The sequence below is a fragment of the Oncorhynchus tshawytscha genome, linkage group LG01, assembly GCF_018296145.1.
Source record: "Oncorhynchus tshawytscha isolate Ot180627B linkage group LG01, Otsh_v2.0, whole genome shotgun sequence".
NCBI lineage: Eukaryota > Metazoa > Chordata > Actinopteri > Salmoniformes > Salmonidae > Oncorhynchus > Oncorhynchus tshawytscha.
The window spans coordinates 12,304,839-12,326,434 of record NC_056429.1 but is presented as its reverse complement, the minus strand read 5'-3'; positions in this window follow the sequence as shown (position 1 = coordinate 12,326,434).

Sequence of the window (21,596 nt, the reverse complement as noted above, 5' to 3'; positions counted from 1 at the left end):
GTGTGTGTTGGTGTGTACGTGTGTGTTGGTGTGTACGGGTGTGTTGGTGTGTGTGTGTGTTGGTGTGTACATGTATTGTGGTGTGTATGTGTGTGTTGGTGTGCACGTGTGTGTTGGTGTGTACGTGTGTGTTGGTGTGTATGTGTGTGTTGTGTGTGTATGTGTGTGTTGGTGTGTACGTGTGTGTTGGTGTGTATGTGTGTGTGTTGGTGTGTATGTGTGTGTTGGTGTGTACGTGTGTGTTGGTGTGTATGTGTGTGTTGGTTTGTATGTGTGTGTTGGTGTGTACGTGTGTGTTGGTGTGTATGTGTGTGTTGGTGTGTACGTGTGTGTTGGTGTGTATGTGTGTGTTGGTGTGTACGTGTGTGTGTGTTGGTGCCTACGTGTGTGTTGGTGTGCATGTGTGTGTTGGTGTGTAGGTGTGTGTTGGTGTGCACGTGTGTGTTGTGTGTGTGTGTTGGTGTGTACGTGTGTGTTGGTGTGTACATGTGTGTTGGTGTGTACATGTGTGTTGGTGTGTACGTGTGTGTTGGTGTGTACGTGTGTGTTGGTGTGTATGTGTGTGTTGGTGTGTACGTGTGTGTTGGTGTGTACGTGTGTGTTGGTGTGTACGTGTGTGTTGGTGTGTATGTGTGTGTTGGTGTGTTTTTATCATCTGTCCCATTGAGATATAAATTCACTATAATCACCAGATTCCTAGAGTTAACCATTAGTTTTTCTGCTTCAGTGGCTCACAGGAACTTTAATATGCCCTGCGTATCACAGAATGTATTGAATATCAACATTCACCATTCATGTCACATGTGGGTCCATGAAGCACTGATGCACAATGTGCAGTGCTATGGTTAAAGCCCACTCCAGAGGTCTCCCATAGGGGACTGGGGGAGAAGTAAAGCAACTTTACATGTAAGCCCAGTGAGGTTATCTGTTATTTCAAGCCCCATGGCAAAAATGTGAGTTGAGTTAGCAGCAGTGTTCTGGATGGGATTGTCCGTGCTGTTCACTGCAGAGGTGTGAAGCTGATGAAATATTGATGTTCCAGGCTTTGTTCCTGACCTGGGCCAACTGGGTATAGCCTTTATGTGTCAGAAAACATCAGGCAATCATTAGGGCAGCCCTGTCATGACTGGGCACAGGTTCAATTCCTAGCTGGGGTCCTTCAGCACCTGGGTCCTTCAGGGATGGCTCAGTGGGTCTGATTCATAGAAAGCTGGAGAAATACAGGTTTAAAAAGTAGTGTTTGGTAAATCTATTTCAACTCTGGCCAATCACTTCCACCGACAATCTTTTCATTTTGTGAATACATTTTAATTGATGCTCCGTGTTGACCCAAAACCTACACTGGAATATGAAAATAGTACAGGACTTGGTGACTAGGTTTATACTGGTTGTATTAGTCAGATATTTATTATAGTATTAATTTAGGGTAAATCATCATAGCTAAAGTAAGTCAGCTTACAAATGTATTCAGAATCAAATATAGTAGGGAGGAAACTAATGCATACTGCCTTAGGGCTGAAAGACTCAAATATTAGAGAAATGTTAACTTTCTAAGGGATTGGAATAGGCTCTTTTTTCCTATCAAGACTTAAAACGTTTCCTTTGTCCATGCTTTAGCACTGTGTTGGATGGATGCTTCAGAGTATGCTTCTCAGTACTCGAACCAAACCACATTATCCTGCACTCACAGCCTTATGCATTTTTTGGTCCATCTAAAAGCTATGACGCTATAAATTCACATTTTAAATCTTCTCTGCATTACATCAAAGCTGAAACACATCTAATGCTTTCCTTAATATGGATTATTCCGACTTTCCTCGAGTGCAGAGGGAGGCAAGAGAGGCTGAGAGGAAGTGGTGATGGGTCAGAGAACGGTGGTCATATACGGGTCATGCTTTGATCAGAGGGCAAACTGCATTATGGGTATCACAGTAGTTGTCAAAGTCCATTTGCACTTTCCCCTCGTCTTTCCTTCCCTTCGCTAGAGCTACTTAACTTCAATCGACCTCAGAACCCTTTGATTTTCTGTGATGGCGTCATCCCTTGAGTTCACATGCCAAAAAAGTGGTAGGCCTTGGGAGAGTGCATCTTCCCCACAAATAGATGAATGGATCCTCAGAGCAAGTACACTACCCAGCCAGAAAGCCCATAGTCATAATTAGTGAGAGTTTGGTTGATTTGAAAGTCCCTCCCCAAGCACTCGTGTATTTGGGCTCTTGTTATAATTCTGTGGGATTTTCACAAATCTGTTCTGACTGAAACTAGTCAATTATTTCCCGTGAGAGAAATCAAATTACCTCATGTGATCATGTATGTGATCATGTTTTAGCCAATTATGTCAAATTGTTTTTACTTCATTTTCCAGACCTTGAAAAACATGTCTGTCTCTCACTTTCTCTTCATCAACAATGGTCACATGTTGTCATAACCTCCAGCACTGGTAGGAAGTTGTATCCAATTAGATATGCCAGATGACAGAAGCTTTGGAGGGTGAGCCAAAGTCTGGAGCATACCAAGTAGACTGCAAACTGCTTCAACTGGATTAGAATGCCTTGGGGATTTTTTAGATGTGTAATCAATAGTGCACACTGAATAGCAGGGGGAAAATCCAGCTGCAAATTAATTCAGCATGCTGTTTTCAATGGTTATTGACTGATTGAACAGCTGCCTCCAGTTTAGCCCTGACTCCTGCCCTCATGGAGTTAGAAGAAAAAACACCAAGTAAGGAGAACAGTCTCTCAATGCTAAAACACGGAGGTGTGATTCCTACTATCCTCTCTAATGGTCTCATCACCATCCTCTACGGACTACCAGTTAACACAAACACCTTAATTCGAAACCAGATCCACCCATCCCCTGGCGAGGGACATTTGTGTGCCAGCATCTGAAAAGCACTTTCGTTGTCCAGACACTACTGGAAGAAATCTGGCTCCATGTGTCCCAGCTCTTCCCACTTCCCTATGGTGTTCAATGAATATGAGTCAGAAACACCTGAAATCACTTAGTACTTTCTTACATGATCATAAACAAAAAAATATAATTTCTCTCTAATGCCATTTGTCATGTTCTTTTAATTCGTAAGTAAGTCTAAGCCATGGGATCTCCTATCTCTATTTTTTACACATATTTAACCCTTTTTTTGGGGTAGACACAAAATTACCTTCATACTTCCATTAATTGTACTAAACCTGTACCGGTTACCTTCAGACGAGTCCTATGACACTTGTGGGGGGACATACAGCACAACAGAGAAAACCATCTTGTTCGTGAGAATCTCCACTTTCCAAAGTGGGTCACAATATTTTGTTGTCCAAACGGTTCCGATGCTACAAATAGAAGTTGGCACATCGACGGTACCGACTTCAGACGAGTCCCCTGATACTTGTGGGGGTCGTAGAGAAAAACGAAGACCATCGTGTTCGTGAGAGTCTCCCCTTTCCATGGAGTACCACAGTATGAGTCATAATACCCATAAAACCTAGTTTTCAAACAAGGAAATGGTTCCGATCATTTTCCCACCAATATTTTTTTTTAAACATCCAATGCAAGAAACAGATATCTCTAGTTTAAATTGACAGATTTTGATGGGGATTTTATTATTATGCACCAGTGCGTCAATCGACTCTAAGGGTTTTTAATGTCCTTCTTCATCTCATGCATCTGAAATGATGCTGACATCCCAATGTACATCTAATATGAGTTCAACTTTATAATATATGGTGAAAAAGCCTTCTATGATTCTTTATAACATTTGCCAACATTTAGTTGCATTACTTTAATTCCATACATGAAGACAACGTATCGTTCAAAGGTTTTCCCAGGTCACAGTGAAGAGTAAAAATAAGCTGACTTGAAAGCTACACTTTCTTCTAAGTGATATGCCTGTTGGACGCCATTTGGTCAGACTTGAAAAGAAAGCAAATTCACAGAGACCCATAGTACCCAATGTAGGTCAGGATTATGACATGAACCTTTCTGTGGTAGACATTAGATTGTCAAGAGACCCAGAGGGGAACAGTTAGGTAAAAAGCGTTTTCTTTTCAGAAAGCCCTATATAACACTGTACTGGTGTCTGTCAGCGAAGGAACACCTTTCCCTTAGAGAGAATCATCCTTCCTTTGCCAAGATGAAATATTAATACAGAGAAGTAGGCTAATTCAAGCCAGCGTGATATTTCAGGTAGGTTACCATGAAACTGAGTGAGTTCGAGAGAGAAAGAGAGACACAGACACAGAGAAGGTAGGTGAGAGGCAGCCATTCTTATACGTTCTTTGTTAAGCATTAAATATTTAAACTTGTCTAATTAGATTCTATTTCTGGTGCCTGTTAGAGAACGAGACAGTTTGGTCCATTATGGTCACAACTGCACCGCAAATAAAGGGGCTTGAACATTGTCACCTCTTGTAAGTTAAACAAGATCTGCTAAATGCGTGTGCCTCAATCGATTTAGAATATATTTACAACCAGGTTTTAATGGAAGAAAGCTTACATAAGAGTCCCACTCAGCAGTTCTAACTTAGTTATTGCCTGGTTTAAGATCAAATGCAAGGCTACAAGGAATTTCACAATATCCACATGCTAACTTTTCCTTTAGAAGAGAACACTGATGTTACAGTCCACCTGTTCAAAAACAACTGTTTGTTTTGTAGCAGTGTCTCCTAAAACAACACTGCTGTGTCATCTTCATGTGGGTCTTACCATCTCAAAAATTCCTAGAGTTTCTGTATAGAAGGAGACAAGTGTCACATCAATTTATTGAAGTTTTCAGTATGGTAAGCACTTCATCCGGATGAAAGGACTTCACTCTGTAAAGCACATCCCACTCGTTGAAGGGGAGAGTGACAGTTGCTGTCACTTTGCTTTGACTGTGTTCTTCTCCTGAAATATGGCAAACTTTAGTCCAAGAGCTCCATCATACTGCTCACCAAAAAAATTACATCCAAAGACCACTCGCATTTTAACATCTAAAATACACCATATGTGCATGGAAAAGTATCTACATTAACAAATGTCTTGGGGTGTTAAAGGAATACTTCAGGCCCTTTATCTTCCTCCCCAGAGTCAGATGAACTTGTGGATACCATTTTTATGTCTCTGCATGCAGTTTGAAAGAAGTTGATAACTAGCGTTAGCACAATGCCTGGAAGTCTATGGTAACTGCTAGCATGCTAGTAGATACCATGACTTCCAGTCATTGTGCTAATACTAGTTAGCATTGGCTCACAAAACTACCTCCAATTTCCTTCATACTGGATGCAGAGACATAAAAAGGGTATCCATGAATTCATCTGACTGGGGAAGTAGATAAAGCGCTTCCTTGCCAAAACATTTGTTTATTTAACTAGGCAAGTCAGTTATGACCAAATTCTTATTTTCAATGATGGCCTAGGAACAGTGGGTTAACTGCCTTGTTCAGGGGCAGAAAAACAGATTTGTACCTTGGGGATTTGAACTTACAACCTTTTGGTTACTAGTCCAACAATATAACCACTAGGCTACACTGCCACCCCTCACTCAGTTTCATAATCCCAAAGTATCCCTTTAAATGAATCTACAGAAATGTTTCAGGTTCCCATATAAAGCTATCTAATGACATTATAAAGATCATGTCTTTGAAGACAATGGAAATGTTACTAAGTATTTTAAGTAAAGCTGCAATTCACTGTCTGGTGTTATACTCAACAGAGAGTGTTAAGGAGTGACTACTGTATCTATGTTTCCGAAAGGTCAGAGAGACTAAACTCCCAAACTTCATGACAGTCGCATGTTCAACAAAAGCAGAGAGGTAATCCTTATTTTTCAATTCAATTCCTTTCTATTATTCCCACTGTGTGAATCAATAAGAGATCAGTGTCCTTCAGCATACACAGATGTGTGTGTGTGTGTTTGTGTGTCAGCACGTAAATGCATTTGTATCCCCTGTGGTTTGCAGAGACGCAATGATCAGACTGGGTGAGAGGATATGGGTGTGAGCATTCCTTAAGTCGCAGTAATATGTGTAATCAATCACCTTATTCGCTCCTCCAGCCCTCCTGTCTACTTTGCAGAGCAAAGAATCAATGCACTGCATTTAGTAATATCCTTGGATTATTGACTTGCGCTTTGACTAACAGCGGAGCGTGATCGCATTGGCTTTATACCACAAAGTACACGTCAACAGGCGTCACAATCAATGGCAGGGTTACTGCTGATTGAGTTCGAAACCCCTTTGTGTTGGAAACAGAAAACGGAAACAGATTGTATTCATACACACAGACGCACACATAAACTCAGCAAAAAGGACCCTGTTTTTCAAAGAAAATGTGTAAAAATCCTAATAACTTCACAGTTCTTCATTGTATAGGGTTTAAATACTGTTTCCCATGCTTCAATGAACCATAAACAATTAATGAACATGCACCTGTGGAAAGGTCGCTAAGAAAGTAACAGCTTACAGATGGTAGGCAATTAAGGTCACAGTTATGAAAACTTATGACACTAAAGAGGCCTTTCTACTGACCCTAAAAAACACCAATACAAAGATGCCCAGGGTGCCTGCTCATCTGCGTGAACGTGCCTTAGACAAAAACAATTATTTTATTTCACAGTTATTTAACCAGGTAGGCAAGTTGAGAACAAGTTCTCATTTACAATTGCGACCTGGCCAAGATAAAGGAAAGCAGTTCGACACATACAACAACACAGACTTACACATGGAGTAAAACAAACATACAGTCAACAATACAGTAGAAAAATAAGTCTATATACAATGTGAGCAAATGAGGTGAGATATGGGAGGTAAAGGCAGAAAAAAAGGCCATGGTGGCGAAGTAAATACAATATAGCAAGTCAAACACTGGAATGGTAGATTTGCAGTGAAAGAATGTGCAAGGTAGAGATAGAAATAATGGGGTGCAAAGGAGCAAAATAAATAAATAAATACTGTAGGGGGAGAGGTAAATAAATATGTATATGTAAATACGTATATATATATATATATGTGTACAGTGGGGAGAACAATTTGATTGATACACTGCCGATTTTGCAGGTTTTCCCACTTACAAAGCATGTAGGTCTGTAATTTTTATCATAGGTACACTACAACTGTGAGAGACGGAATCCAAAACAAAAATTCAGAAAATCACATTGTATGATTTTTAAGTAATTCATTTGCATTTTATTGCATGACATAAGCATTTGATCACCTACCATCCAGTAAGATTTCCGGCTCTCACAGACCTGTTAGTTTTTCTTTAAGAAGCCCTCCTGTTCTCCACTCATTACCTGTATTAACTGCACCTGTTTGAACTCGTTACCTGTATAAAAGACACCTGTACACACATTCAATCAAACAGACTCCAACCTCTCCACAATGGCCAAGACCAGAGAGCTGTGTAAGGACATCAGGGATAAAATTGTAGACCTGCACAAGGCTCGGATGGGCTACAGGACAATAGCCAAGCAGCTTGGTGATGAGGCAACAACTGTTGGCGCAATTATGAGAAAATGGAATTAGTTCAAGATGACGGTCAATCACCCTCGGTCTGGGGCTCCATGCAAGATCTCACCTGTGGGGCATCAATGATCATGAGGAAGGTGAGGGATCAGCCCAGAACTACACGGCAGGACCTGGTCATTGACCTGAAGAGAGCTGGGACCACAGTCTCAAAGAAAACCATTAGTAACACACTACGCCGTCATGGATTAAAATCCTGCAGCGCACGCAAGGTCCCCCTGCTCAAGCCAGCGCATGTCCAGGCCCGTCTGAAGTTTTCCAATGACCATCTTGATTATCTAGAGGAGGAATGGGAGAAGGTCATGAGGTCTGATGAGACAAAAATAGAGCTTTTTGGTCTAATCTCCACTCGCCGTGTTTGGAGGAAGAAGAAGGATGAGTACAACCCCAAGAACACCATCCCAACCTTGAAGCATGGAGGTGGAAACATCATTTTTTGGGGATGCTTTTCTGCAAAGGGGACAGGAAGACTGCACCATATTGAGGGGAGGATGGATGGGGCCATGTATCGCGAGATCTTGGCCAACAACCTCCTTCCCTCAGTAAGAGCATTGAAGATGTGTTGTGGCCGGGTCTTCCAGCATGACAACAACCCGAAACACACAGCCAGGGCAACTAAGGAGTGGCTCCGTAAGAAGCATCTCAAGATCCTGGAGTGGTCTAGCCAGTCTCCAGACCTGAACCCAATAGAAAATCTTTGGAGGGAGCTTAAAGTCCGTGTTGCCCAGCGACAGCCCCGAAACCTGAAGGATCTGGAGAAGGTCTGTATGGAGGAGTGGGCCAAAATCCCTGCTGCAGTGTGTGCAAACCTGGTCAAGAACTACAGGAAATGTATGATCTCTGTAATTGCAAACAAAGGTTTCTGTACCAAATATTAAGTTCTGCTTTTCTGATGTATCAAATACTTATGTCATCCAATAAAATGCAAATTAATTACTTAAAAATCAAACAATGTGATTTTCTGGATTTTTGTTTTAGATTCTGTGTACTTATGATAAAAATTGCAGACCTCTACATGCTGTGTAAGTAGGAAAACCTGCAAAATCGGCAGTGTATCAAACACTTGTTCTCCCCACTGTATATATGTATGTATATATATGTGTATATATATATGAATGTGCATGTAGAGATACAAGGGTGCAAAGGAGCAAGATAAATAAAAAAATACAGTATGGGGGATGAGGTAGTTGGATGGGCTGTTTACAGATGGGCACAGGCACAGTGATCTATGAGCTGCTCTTACAGCTGGTGCTTAAAGCTAGTGAGGGAGATATGAGTCTCCAGCTTCAGGGATTTTTGCAGTTCGTTCCAGTCATTGGCAGTAGAGAACTGGAAGGAAAGGAAGCACTGGCTTTGGGGTGACCAGTGAGATATACCTGCTGGAGCGCGTGCCTTTGCCAGGTCGATGAATATGGCTGCACAGAAATGTCTCGGATCGATGGCGGTTATGATATCGTTTAGGACCTTGAGCGTGGCTGAGGTGCACACATGACCAGCATGCTGCAAGGAGGCATGAGGACTGCAGATGTGGCCAGGGAAATAAGTTGCAATGTCCATACTGTCAGACGCCTAGACAACGCTACAGGGAGACAGACAGCTGATCATCTGATTGTCACAAACACAGACTGTCCACAATAGGCTGAGAGAGGCTGGACTGAGGGCTTGTTGGCCTGTTGTAAGTCAATGAGCATTACACTGAGGCCTGTACTCTGAAGCGGGATCGATTTGGAGATGGAGGGTCCATCATGGTCTGTGGCATCATCGGACTGAGCTTGTTGTCATTGCAGGCAATCTCAACGCTGTGCTTTACAGGAAAGACATCCTCCTCCATCATGTGGTACCCTTCCTGCAGGCTCATCCTGACATGACCCTCCAGCATGACAATGCCACCAGCCATACTGCTCATTCTGTGCGTCATTTCCTGTAAGACAGGAATGTCAGTGTTCTGCCATGGCCAGCGAAGAGCCCGGATCTCAGTCATATTGAGCACGTCTGGGACCTGTTGGATCGGAGGGTGAGGGCTAGGGCCATTCCCCCCCAAAATGTCTGGGAACTTGCAGGTGCCTTGGTGGAGGAATGGGTTAACATCTCAAAGCGAGAACTGGCAAATCTGGCACAGTCCATTAGGGGATGCACTGCAGTACTTAATGCAGCTGGTGGCTACACCTGATACTGATTGTTACTTTGATTTGATTTTGACACATTATTCCATTTCTGTTAGTCACATGTCTGTGGAACTTGTTTAGTGTACGTCTCAGTTGTTGAATCTTATGTTCATCCAAATATTTACACATGTTAACTTTGCTGAAAATAAATGCAGTTGACAGTGATAGGACATTTGTTTCTGAGTTTACATATACACACAGAGGCACACACACACAGACACAAATACATAGACATTTAATTGTTCGTTTCCATTAGGTGTCTACACAACTCAGTTAATCTTCAGCGTGAGTATTTTATACAACGGTATACCATCATTCAGTGCATCCATATCTTTTTGGTTATACATGTTTACAGAAATAGATGCTGTATAATCAACCAACTAGATATTGATGCACTGAATGCTTTTCCAGGCAGAGGGTTAGAACTAATACAGCAGACAGGTAACCTTAGAATGCACAGGGCTTTTTCATCACAACTCCAGGAGCCTGTAAAAGCAATAACACAGAAAGGTCACCTGGCCTTAGCAGTGTTGAAAAGATGCATCAGACAGCCTACATCTATATTTTGCACATCACAAGTAAGGGATGTGGGTCCAAATCCAAAATGACTCTGGCATATCCACACAACTTGAAAGAAACATGGATAAGATCCACAGTGAGAGAAGGGTAGATAAACGTGGGTAAGATCCAGTGAGAGAAGATAAAATCCACAAGGGTGTATAAACTTGGGCAAGATCCAAAGTGAGAGAAGGGTCGATAAATGTGGGTAAAAGAGAGTCCTAGCCTCAAGAAAATCTCCACATCCCACAAGGGCAAGGGTTGTCATGACTACCGTGTGGAAAGTTAAACAAATTCAGGAGAGTTCATCGAAGCAAACCCTCTCCCTTCTGCACAGGCACTGGATTTCAACTCCACTATACATTCAAACGATGTTTTAAATGGATACAATGAGAGCACAATAAGAAACCATTGGCACTGAGGGTTAGAGTTGACCTTTCGTCTTGAGTTTAGCCTTGGGCTGTTGTTATTACTGAATTATACTTCAGCATATGCTTCATATCTGAGGCATTTGGTTTACTGTAGAAGCAACATATGAATGTTTCCTGTGTGCAGTATTAATTAGAAACATTATTGAATGAGGGAACCCTGTGTCCTAGTACAGCACGTACAGTGTGTGTTGTTTTCTTTTGACTGTGACAACTGGGTTAATATACCAATTAGCAGAAATATCACCGGTCCACTATGGGCTAGAATCACATAACATTCAGGACATTCTGACATCTGCTTGAACGTTACAATCAAAGTTTTATTTCATTTATTTATTTCAACTTTATTTAACCAGGTAGGCCAGTTGAGAACAAGTTCTCATTTACAACTGCGATCTGGCCAAGATAAAGCAAAGCAGTGCGACAAAAACAACAACACAGAGTTACACATAAACAAGCGTACAGTCAATAACACAATAGAAAAAAAAAGAAAAATCTATGTACAGTGTGTGCAAATGTAGAAGAGTAGGGAGGTAGGCAATAAATAGGCCATAGAGGTGAAATAATTACAATTTAGCATTAAAGTAAGGAACTTGATGAGAGATTGGCACACGTAGTCCATCCAGGGAGGGTCCCCATCGAGGGGATGACTCATCTAGGCAACCATAGTCACCTTGCGGTACTGTAGACAGCACAAGTTCTCTACCGTGTGACTAGAGTTGCACAATTCTCCTAACTTTCCCCAAATTCCCTGGTTTTCCAGATATTCTGGTTGGAAGACTTCGGATTTCCTGTATATTCACTTTTGATTCCAGGAATCCTGGGTTAAAAAAATTTGAGTTATTGTTGACGTACATGGGAAGACAGATCCAATCAAACACTAAAAGAGAATCATATTCAACCATCAGATGGTATCTGTTCACATAATACACAGCAGTCTGTCTGTCAACAGCAACACAGACATATCTCTCGGAACAAGACAAATGTGTTGCTGATGATAAAAATGGCCATTCAGCTTAAGCAAGAGGTACACATTTGTCAGTTTGAGAAGACAGACATACAGCTGTAAAACTATGTTACAGGTTCAAGTTCATACACTTAGAAATTGAAGACACGTTTTCAGGGAACGAATGTGGAGGCTCTCATATCTCTTCACTGACAAAGATCTATTCTGTCCTACAACAAAGCAATTCTTATCTAACGCCATATTCCAGTACAGAGACATTAATTTGTCACTGGATACAAGAGACAGAGCTCTATAGTGCGACTATTTTAATCGCATATGCACCTAAATATTTAGCTGTGTGTCAATGGTGTATTGGAGGCAAAGTCAGGTGCAGGAGAGCAGAGTATAATGAACAGGCACACTTTTATTATAGTTCCAAAAATGAGAGCACTACATAAATCAAACGCGCTCAAAAAACGGAACATAAAAGTAAAGCACGTAAACTAACACCACATAACATGAAACAATTACACACAAACATGATGGGAAACAGAGGGTTAAATACAAGTAGATTGATTGGGGAAATGAAAACCAGGTGTGTATGGAAACAAAACAAATGGATATATGAAAAATGGAGCGGTGATGGCTAGAAAGCCGGTGACGTCCATCGCCGAACGCCGCCCAAACAAGGAGAGGAGCCGACTTCGGCGGAAGTCGTGACACTGTGAGACATGGAATTTTCATTTATATAGGAGCACCAGTGTGCCTAGAAAAATGAAGGATTCTAGCTTTATTACTTAAAATATTTTCATTGTGCTCCTAAATTTATTTGTGTGCGCCTACATTTTTCAACTTCTCCTTGTAAAAGAGGTCAGAGTGGAGCCCTGAGACCTTATTTGATGAATACTGTATTCATTGTACAAAAGCAGCACATCCCTCACCCACTCACAGAGACATGCACACACACACGCACGTGCACACACACACATACCCCCTTTAACACCAACACCCTGGCTGCTGGCTCACATGCATGTCCACCTTCATATACCACCACAGGAATATTCCAAAACCTATCTGTGTTAATGGCTGTAGCAGTAATTATGAATTAGACAATGTTATGGGTCATACTTTTCATATTGTTATGTGTGCCATTAAATGTGTGTGCCATTAAAATGGTGCCACAGTCTATAGACAGTGTGTACAAAAAAATCCAAGCATGCTTAATTTTAGTTAAGAGAAATAAGAAGTGAACTTCCAAAGAACTTCCACTCTTTGAGTCTAACGGTCTTTCTATAAATAATGAGGCCAATGTGTGACATAACATTATACAATATTATACTATTGTTTTATTTATTTACCAATTTAACCCAATTGGACCGATTTACAAGTTCTCTCTCTGAAAAATGTAGTTAATTGAATGTAGTTCTGAATGTCAAAAAGGTTCCATGACTTCATCCACACAGGGCATCTGAACACAAAATACATTTAGATGATCTTCATAACATTTTGGGTGTCTTATTGAACTTTTATACACCTGTTGTGTTCCCGGTCAAAAATGACAGGTCATTAGAAATTAATGGCTGAGACTACAATTGGTGTATAAAATTCAGTGAAGGCACATGCCCATTAATCAGATGGACACACATCCTCTCCCAGACCCCAACATGCATGTGTGTTCGAGCACACACCACATACACACACCCCTCCCTCCCCTTGGCTTCCATGGCAACCCCCACAGGAACCTTTCCCCAAAAGAATCTTTCCCCCACGGGAACCACACCTGTTGTCATTCTCACAAACAATTGCAACATTGTTTAAATATATAAAGCTTTTTTGAGGCCTTGCTCACAATTCATTCTGTAGCAGCACAATGACCAAACGATATACTGTATGTGAGGTTCTTGATCATATCTTTGATCATGACACTGGTGAGGAGGAGAGTGTCCTTGTTAAACTTTGACACAAAGTAGTCTGCGATAAACAGCACAATATGTTTCCTCTGAGTATTTGTGATAGTAAAAATAATCCATACATTATGCTTTTTTTATTCAAACGAGTTGTATGAGCTCAGGTCAATGAGGCCTACAGGCCATAAATAGCCAATAGAAATTCAAAACTTGTAATGTTCACAAGAACTTCAGTTGATAAAAAGATCTAACACAACATTAGCTGATAATATATGTTTTATTATGGATTTGTAATCAGCTACAATGGGGTGGTCATTTTGGACCAGGAACAGAGAATTAACTAACATGAAATGAACACAACAGGAGGGTTAAGAATAATGATTTTTGGGGGGGCCTTGCCAATGCATTGATATTAAAATGACTATTATATTCTAAAATATTTGAAAATCATGTGGACATTGCCTGACAAATTAGGTTGGAGTCATTCATGCCGATTTTTATGAAGTCAATGTGTCTGACGCAGGCACACATAATAAAGTCATGAATAGCGGTAGCATTAATCCCACCCTTTGAATCTCAACATCGCTGTTTTTATAATGAGAAAGTGACCAAAAACCAGGTTCTTTTTTTAATGGAAGGATTTGTATGGAAAGTCAAGTTGTAGCCAACGTTAGATGTTGTCGTCCTCATAGGAGCTGCAGGTGGTTTTTCCGGAACTGAGTAGCTCAACACACTACTTTTGAAACGGCGGGAAACTTCGCTCACAAAAACAATCAAAAATGAAGTCACAGATAATTATAAGGGAGCAGAAGAACTTATAAATTGGCTACAATAATTTCAATAACTTTTCAAGCATCAAATTGAGAAAATCTGATTTTAACAGTAGGCCTATTACGGTAGTCTACTTGAATTTTTGAGCTCCAAATTCAAGTTCAAGTCCCTTATATTGTTTAAAATTGCAGGACAAGGCCTCCCGAGTGGCGCAGCTGTCTAAGGCACCGCATCGCAGTGCATGAGGCGTCACTACAGACCCGGTTTTGATCCCAGGCTGTGTCACAACCGAGAGTTCCATAGGGCAGTGCACAATTGGCTCAGCGTCATCCAGGTTAGGGAAGGGTTTGACCAGGGGGGCTTTACTTGGCTCATTGCACTCTATCGACTCCTTGTGGTGGGCCAGGAACCTGCAGACTGACTTCAGTTGTCGGTTGAATGAACACGGACACATTGATGCAGCTGGCTCCCAGGTTAAGCGGGCGGGTTTGGCGGGTCATGTAAAAATATGACTCGACCTTCGCCTCTCCCGGGCCCGTTGGAGTGTTTCAGCAATGAGAGAAGATCGTTATTGGATTGCAATTGGATATCACGAAATTGGGGATTTTTTTGTTTGTTGCATTTCTAACATGGAGAAAAAAAACATATACTGTTTTAAATTTCATAAACAGATCATAGTGTGAATAAGCCCACTAGGCTATGTCATTTCTTGTCATTATATTCAGTATAATTAAAAGGAAAATAATTGGGTGTTGCGCAATAGTTTTCCCTACACAATTGCACACAGTGGACTCGGTGTCCAATCCAAGGCACAAAAACACATGAAACAATGAACTCATTACCTTTATGCTTTCTCTGTAATTCTAACAAGACCCTGCTGTAAATCAAGCAGACAACAACAGATGATCAACATCAATTCGCTAGGCATATTCAATACAACGTGGATCCATGCACAACTGTCTTTACAGGCATAACAATGAGACACCAAAATATTCTTGACATTCCTCAGGAACATCTTTTTTTCCAGCACATGGGCTGTTGTTGCATCACATGACCTGTCACAACAGCTGATTGTCACTTGACTGTCATTTGGAAAATTCCTTCCTGGATCAGATGATGATGTGTGAAAATATCCATGCTGAACTTATCAGTTGGACACCAAATGTGTACAAAAATCTATACAAAAAAAAGGGATTTTTACAGGGTTCAAGTTCAATGTCTAATTTAACTGATTAATGCTTAACTGCCATAAAATACGGGAAAAAAGTTATGTCACATGATTTTGGACAAATCCTCAAGACACCAATCATGATAAAGGATTAAACATACTGTAGGTTCTAAATCAGCTAGTGAATTTTATTGATAAAGCTATGATCCCCCCTTATATCTTAATGCAATGACATGAACACAATTATTATAAATGACTTATCAACAGCTGTAACAAGTTGTCTGTCCAGTGTAGGACATCCTTACTGGTACCCTAGTTTATAAAAAGACCCTGTATCTGCTGTAACGCTGAAGCGTTACAGATTCCACAATAGATATTTAAAGGCTATTTCAGATTGAGCCGACATATGGAGCATTTACCATGAATGCAGTCGTCGCTAAAGCAGGAACTTTGCCTTTAAATTTCAATCAAGCTGTAAAGCTGAACTTCCGCAATGCAGATTTAATAGAGGCCTAAATTACTAATAAATGGGTATGTGGGGTAATGGAGGAGATGGTGTCAGTGTGTGAGCCTCAGGTGGACAGCTTAAACGAGGCCACCAGAGGAACACGAACATGCTCCTGAAAGTGGATGAGGGATTAGATTTTGGGACACAACAGTCCCCTTCTAACAGACCTCTCCTGGTGTTGCTGTGTGTAGAGCAAGCACGCCCCCTCTCTTCCACATCCTACTCATCTTCAGTGATTAGCCAATCCTTGTCTAAGTTTTGGGCACAAGTTCTTAAAAAATGTGGCTAATTAGCAGATGCTTTTAACGTTTTATTTCCTCTGGGAAAAAAGCACAAGCAAACTTGATGTGAACACTTCGGAATGTTTTTTTGTAAGTGTTTTGCCCCAGGAAATGTGGGATTATGTCTTTAAGACCAACAAAACCAATGTCCACTGTTCTGTTGAGACTCGCTACCCTATGACCTTGCATTGGAATAGCCTTCCCTGGGGACCCTAAAAGACACACAGTCACTCAGCCGGGACTAATCAAGGAGGAGAGGAAAAACACAACTGCATCTAAATAATTAACAGCCTGCTTATATGAGGACCCTTGAGAGGCTGTCACAAAGTGACTATATTCTGAACATCTGTCTTTCTCCCTCTACCTCTTACTCTGTCATTCCTGTAGGCATACCTTTCCTGATCCATCTCTCCGTTTAAAAAGATGGGTTTTAGTCCCGGAAGTCCTGTGTATATTCCTAACCCTTAGTTAACCTTCTTCAAGTGGTCTGATATGCACACCATTAGTCAATTAATTGACCAATTTAACATAATTAAGTGAGGACTGGAACACACCTGCTCACAAGGACAGATGCTGAGACATTCTGCTTTACCACAGAAAATGGACTAAATTCATGTTGCCTGCAACACATTTATTAGGAGAAAAGTCCATTCATTTAAGAAGTTGAGGAACAAGATCCTTGGAAAGTGTTAACCACAGCACAGGGTTGGAGCAGAGGACTGGGTGTAAGAGTTTTTGGGGACACTGGAGGCCATGGGAGAGGAGGTTTGGACAGACAAGGTCGAGGGTCAGCGGAAGACAAGCGAGCAGTCCCGCAGAATCTGCTGAGCCGTACACTTCTCCAGTCACCTCTGCTCCTGGCCATCCATCCCATGATTACACTCCCATTCTGTCCCCTTCTCCTCCTCCAGTCTCACAACAACTCGGTCACACAGTGTTCTACACTTGGCTGGACTATGACAGAAATGTGTCATATGAATGAAGTTGGTCTGTGACTTGAGCATCTAGTTCTGATGGGTACGTCTCCGTTTAGAAAATAGCTATCACACAGTTTGACCACACATGTACTGAAACAGGATAGGCCCTTCAGTCATATCTAAGAGATCTGGCTTTAGAAAGTTTCTTTGGACATGACATTTCAAGGCAGGAAATAACATCTGTCTTGACATTGTGCTCTATGGAAAGGGAATACAGTAAGCACTGTTCTTGTTAATTCAATTCTATGAGACATCATAATAGCACAGTCACAGACAGGGAAAACATTTATTTTGAAGGCCACTATTTTCGAAAGGACAGTAACGGATGTTTAGAGCACCGTGTTATTACAGACAAACATATAGACAGACCGACAGACTGAAGGCAGCCGTCTGTCCGTCTGTCAGTCTGTCAGAGTCCCTGTGTGTGGTTGGTGTCTACAGTATTCCTATGCCATTTGAGAAAATCAAAGCAGTCTTACAGGTCCCAATTAGGTAGGAGATACATTTTTCAATCTCACCAGGCCTTTAAAGAGACAGATTTGCATGGCCCTTAGCAATGGATCACCAAGAGCTGGGCATTTAGTCTGACATTCATCTCTCTGCCTTTGATAAATATATTTACATTTTTATTAAAGTGCCACCCTTAAAAGACAACTTACTTTTCATTTCATGCAAACTACAGTAGGAATACGCTGCATACTCAGTTTCTGGTAATTAGTGAATAAAAACAATGTGGATGACTGCCAAGAAACAATTAAAGGGGCACAAGCAAAGTGTTACAAACAACATTTTGGTTGATTTTTCTTCACAACTTTTTACCCATTGTTACTGGTTAGACTTCCATAAATAGCAACTAGAAAGTCCCAATTATTAGCATGTTTTCATGTGCAAAAATCTGCCAATCTCCATAAACTAATGTGCCTTCGAAAATATTTGATGAATGCTTTTCATTATTTTATATGCATCTATAGAGAAAAGGATACCGCAGAAATAATCTCTCTCTGCAGGGTGGCCTTTTCTTTCCACAAAGAGGCCCCATTTCCATGCTAATTATTAGATACATCTGAATAAATAGCAAAATAAATGAGAAACAAGCAAACTGGAAATGCAAATTTAGGAACACGTGAAACAATGTGAGAAAACATTGTCTAGAGATGGGACACTCAGCTTCCAGTAGACCTGGACCCGGTTTCCCGATAGGGATGGAACGGAGGCCTCTGAGTGTTTTGACGATGCATCTTTCCTACAACGTAACAAGCGTTTCCCCAAACACCACGCAGAGAGAAGGGTTGCTATGTGTATCTTTGGAGAAGGTGTCGATACTGATAGGATCGAAAGGCAGAGCTGCTCTTGGGTCAGCCTTCACCATTCAAGTGTTTCCTGAACATAATTATTTCACAGAAAGCGAGGGTCTATGTCAGAGAGCGATAAACACAATGGCAGATGCAACACCCCAGCTGCAAATTAGAGCCATAGAAAAGTCTAAAATAAATTACTCAAAAACGTTTTTAAAAAATGAACATTGTCAAGATCTTGGTTTATCTCAATAAATGTTCTATTGAATAATTTTGATAAAGCTTCTGTTGTAATATTTGTCTAGCACTGCAAAAGGCAAAGCCATAAGGGTTAATTAATGTAATAATGGGTTTAGTGTTGCCTAGAGATTGGTGAGTTTAACTTGCTACACTCAGGGCTCTGTTACGAAAGGTTAAACAAATCTCATTTGAAAGCTTTTGCATTGAAATAATTAAACATTCTGAACAAAAACTGTATATAATTATTTTATGACCTAAGTCCTTCAGAGTATTTACTGAAAATCAAAAGTATTGCATCTTTATTTTTTCCAAATTCTCACCATGTCTTGCAGTTGAACATTTGCATAATTTAAACTTGTTTGTTTCTGGGGGTTTTTACAGCTGGAGAACTCCAGAAGAATGGAAGTCTGCAAATCCATTGGACCCTTTCCACTTCTATTATGGTGGATAAATATGGAATTTTATGAATTTGTGGAGGAATAAGAGGTGTTTCATGGAGTTGTGTGAAATGCATCAAACACGATATGAAACGGAATTGGCATATTGGCAGCCTTGACAAACTAAAAAGCCAAACAGATTGTAAATCCTCAACACCCAATAGCTTCAGCACTGTTGATAAAATGGTACAATTACAGTCACTCTGGACCTAAAGGACAACTAATGTCCTGTTTGATGTAACAATGACATGACAATGCAGCACCATGGTCCAAATATACCATATTCTTTCAAACACTTTCTAAAAATACCAGCAAATTATCTTGCAACACAATGCATTCACAACTACGAAGCTTGCAAAGACCCCATTTCAGGGTTTCGTAAATCATTACATATAATCGAGACAGCTTTTACGGTATAGCTACTCTAATCAACACCGAAAGGTCATGTATTTTTTATTTGTCCCTGCCCACTCAAAAGTATTAAGTCCTTTTTAAATCAAACCCACAGTTCCTGAACTAAAAGTGTTGACTACTTTTCCATTAGTCAGGAATACACCCTGTAACTAAACAAGACTAATGTAATGGTTTGGTAGAGACTAGTCCTTTTATTACTATTGTTTGTGACAATCTAAAATATTATTTGCATTGTTGCAGTCCATTGATTCACATTTTAATGGGATGGATATAGTACATTGGAGTAGACCTAATTGTGAAAGTCACATTTTAGTTCAAATAAAATATCAGATGGTTCCTATGAGTGGTAGCCCCACCAGCACTGTATTTTATTTGTTTTATCAATATTTAAGTCATGAGACAAGGCAATTTCAAGCCCTGAAATGTGTACATTTGCCTCACTGCTGAAGTTGACTGGTTACACCAGATTTGCCAGTTATTGCTGTGAGATATTACCCCACTCTCCCACCAAGGCACCTGCCAGTTGCCGTACATTTTTTTTTTTTTTTTTTGGGGGGGGTTCTTAGCCCTCACCCGCCGAGCCAACAAGTCCCAGATGTGCTGAGCTTGAAATCCAGGCTATACGCTGGCCCTGGCAGAACACTTCAAGGAGTGGGACTCTAACCCAGAAGCTTATAAGAAATCCCTTTATGCCCTCCGACAAACAATCAAACAGGCAAAGCGTCAATACAGGACTAAGATTGAATCGTATTACACCGGCTCCGATGCTCGTCGGAAGTGGCAGGGCTTGCAAACTATTACAGACTACAAATGGAAGCATAGCCGAGAGGTGCCCAGTGACACAAGCCTACCAGACGAGCTACAGTGCCTTGCAAAAGTATTCATCCCCTTGGCGTTTTTCCTATTTTGCTGCATTACAACCTGTAATTTAAATGCATTTTATTTGGATTTCATGTAATGAACATACACAAAATAGTCCAAATTGTTGATGTGAAATGAAAAAAATTATCTGTTTCAAAAAAATATATAATACAAATGGAAAAGTGGTGCGTGCATATGTATTCACCCCCTTTGCTATGAAGCCCCTACAGAAGTCACATAATTAGTTAAATAAAGTCCACCTGTGTGCAATCTAAGTGTCACATGATCTGAGTAAATATACACCTGTTCTGAAAGGCCCCAGAGTCTGCAATACCACGAAGCAATGGGCACTACCAAGCAAGCACCACCACGAAGACCAAGGAGCTCTCCAAACAGGTCAGGGACAAAGTTGTGGGGAAGTACAGATCAGGGTTGGGTTATAAAAAAATATCAGAAACTTTGAACATCCCACGGAGCACCATTAAATCCATTATTAAAAAAATATAAAGAACGTGGCACTACAACAAACCTTTCAAGAGAGGGCCGCACACAAAAACTCATGGACCAGGCAAGGAGGGTATTAATCAGAGAGGCAACAAAGAGACCAAAGATAACCCTGAAGGAGCTGCAAAGCTCCACAGCGGAGATTGGAGTATCTGTCCATAGGACCACTTTAAGCCATACACTCGACAGAGCTGGGCTTACAGAATAGTGGCCAGAAAAAAGCCATTACTTAAAGAAAAAAATAAGCAAACACGTTCGGTGTTCGCCAAAAGGCATGTGGGAGACTCCCCAAACATATGGAAAAAGCTAGTCAGGTCAGATGAGACAAAAATGTAGCTTTTTGACCATCAAGGAAAATGCTATGTCTGGTGCAAACCCAACAACTCTCATCACCCCGAGAACACCATCCTCACAGTGAAGCATGGTGGTGGCAGCATCATGCTGTGGGGATGTTTTTCATTGGCAGGGACTGGGAAACTGGTCAGAATTGAAGGAATGATGGATGGCGCTAAATACAGGGAAATTCTTGAGGGAAACCGGTTTCAGCCTTCCAGAGATTTGATACTGGGACGGAGGTTCACCTTCCAGCATGACAATGACCCTAAGCATACTGCTAAAGCAACACAAGTGGTTTAGGGGGA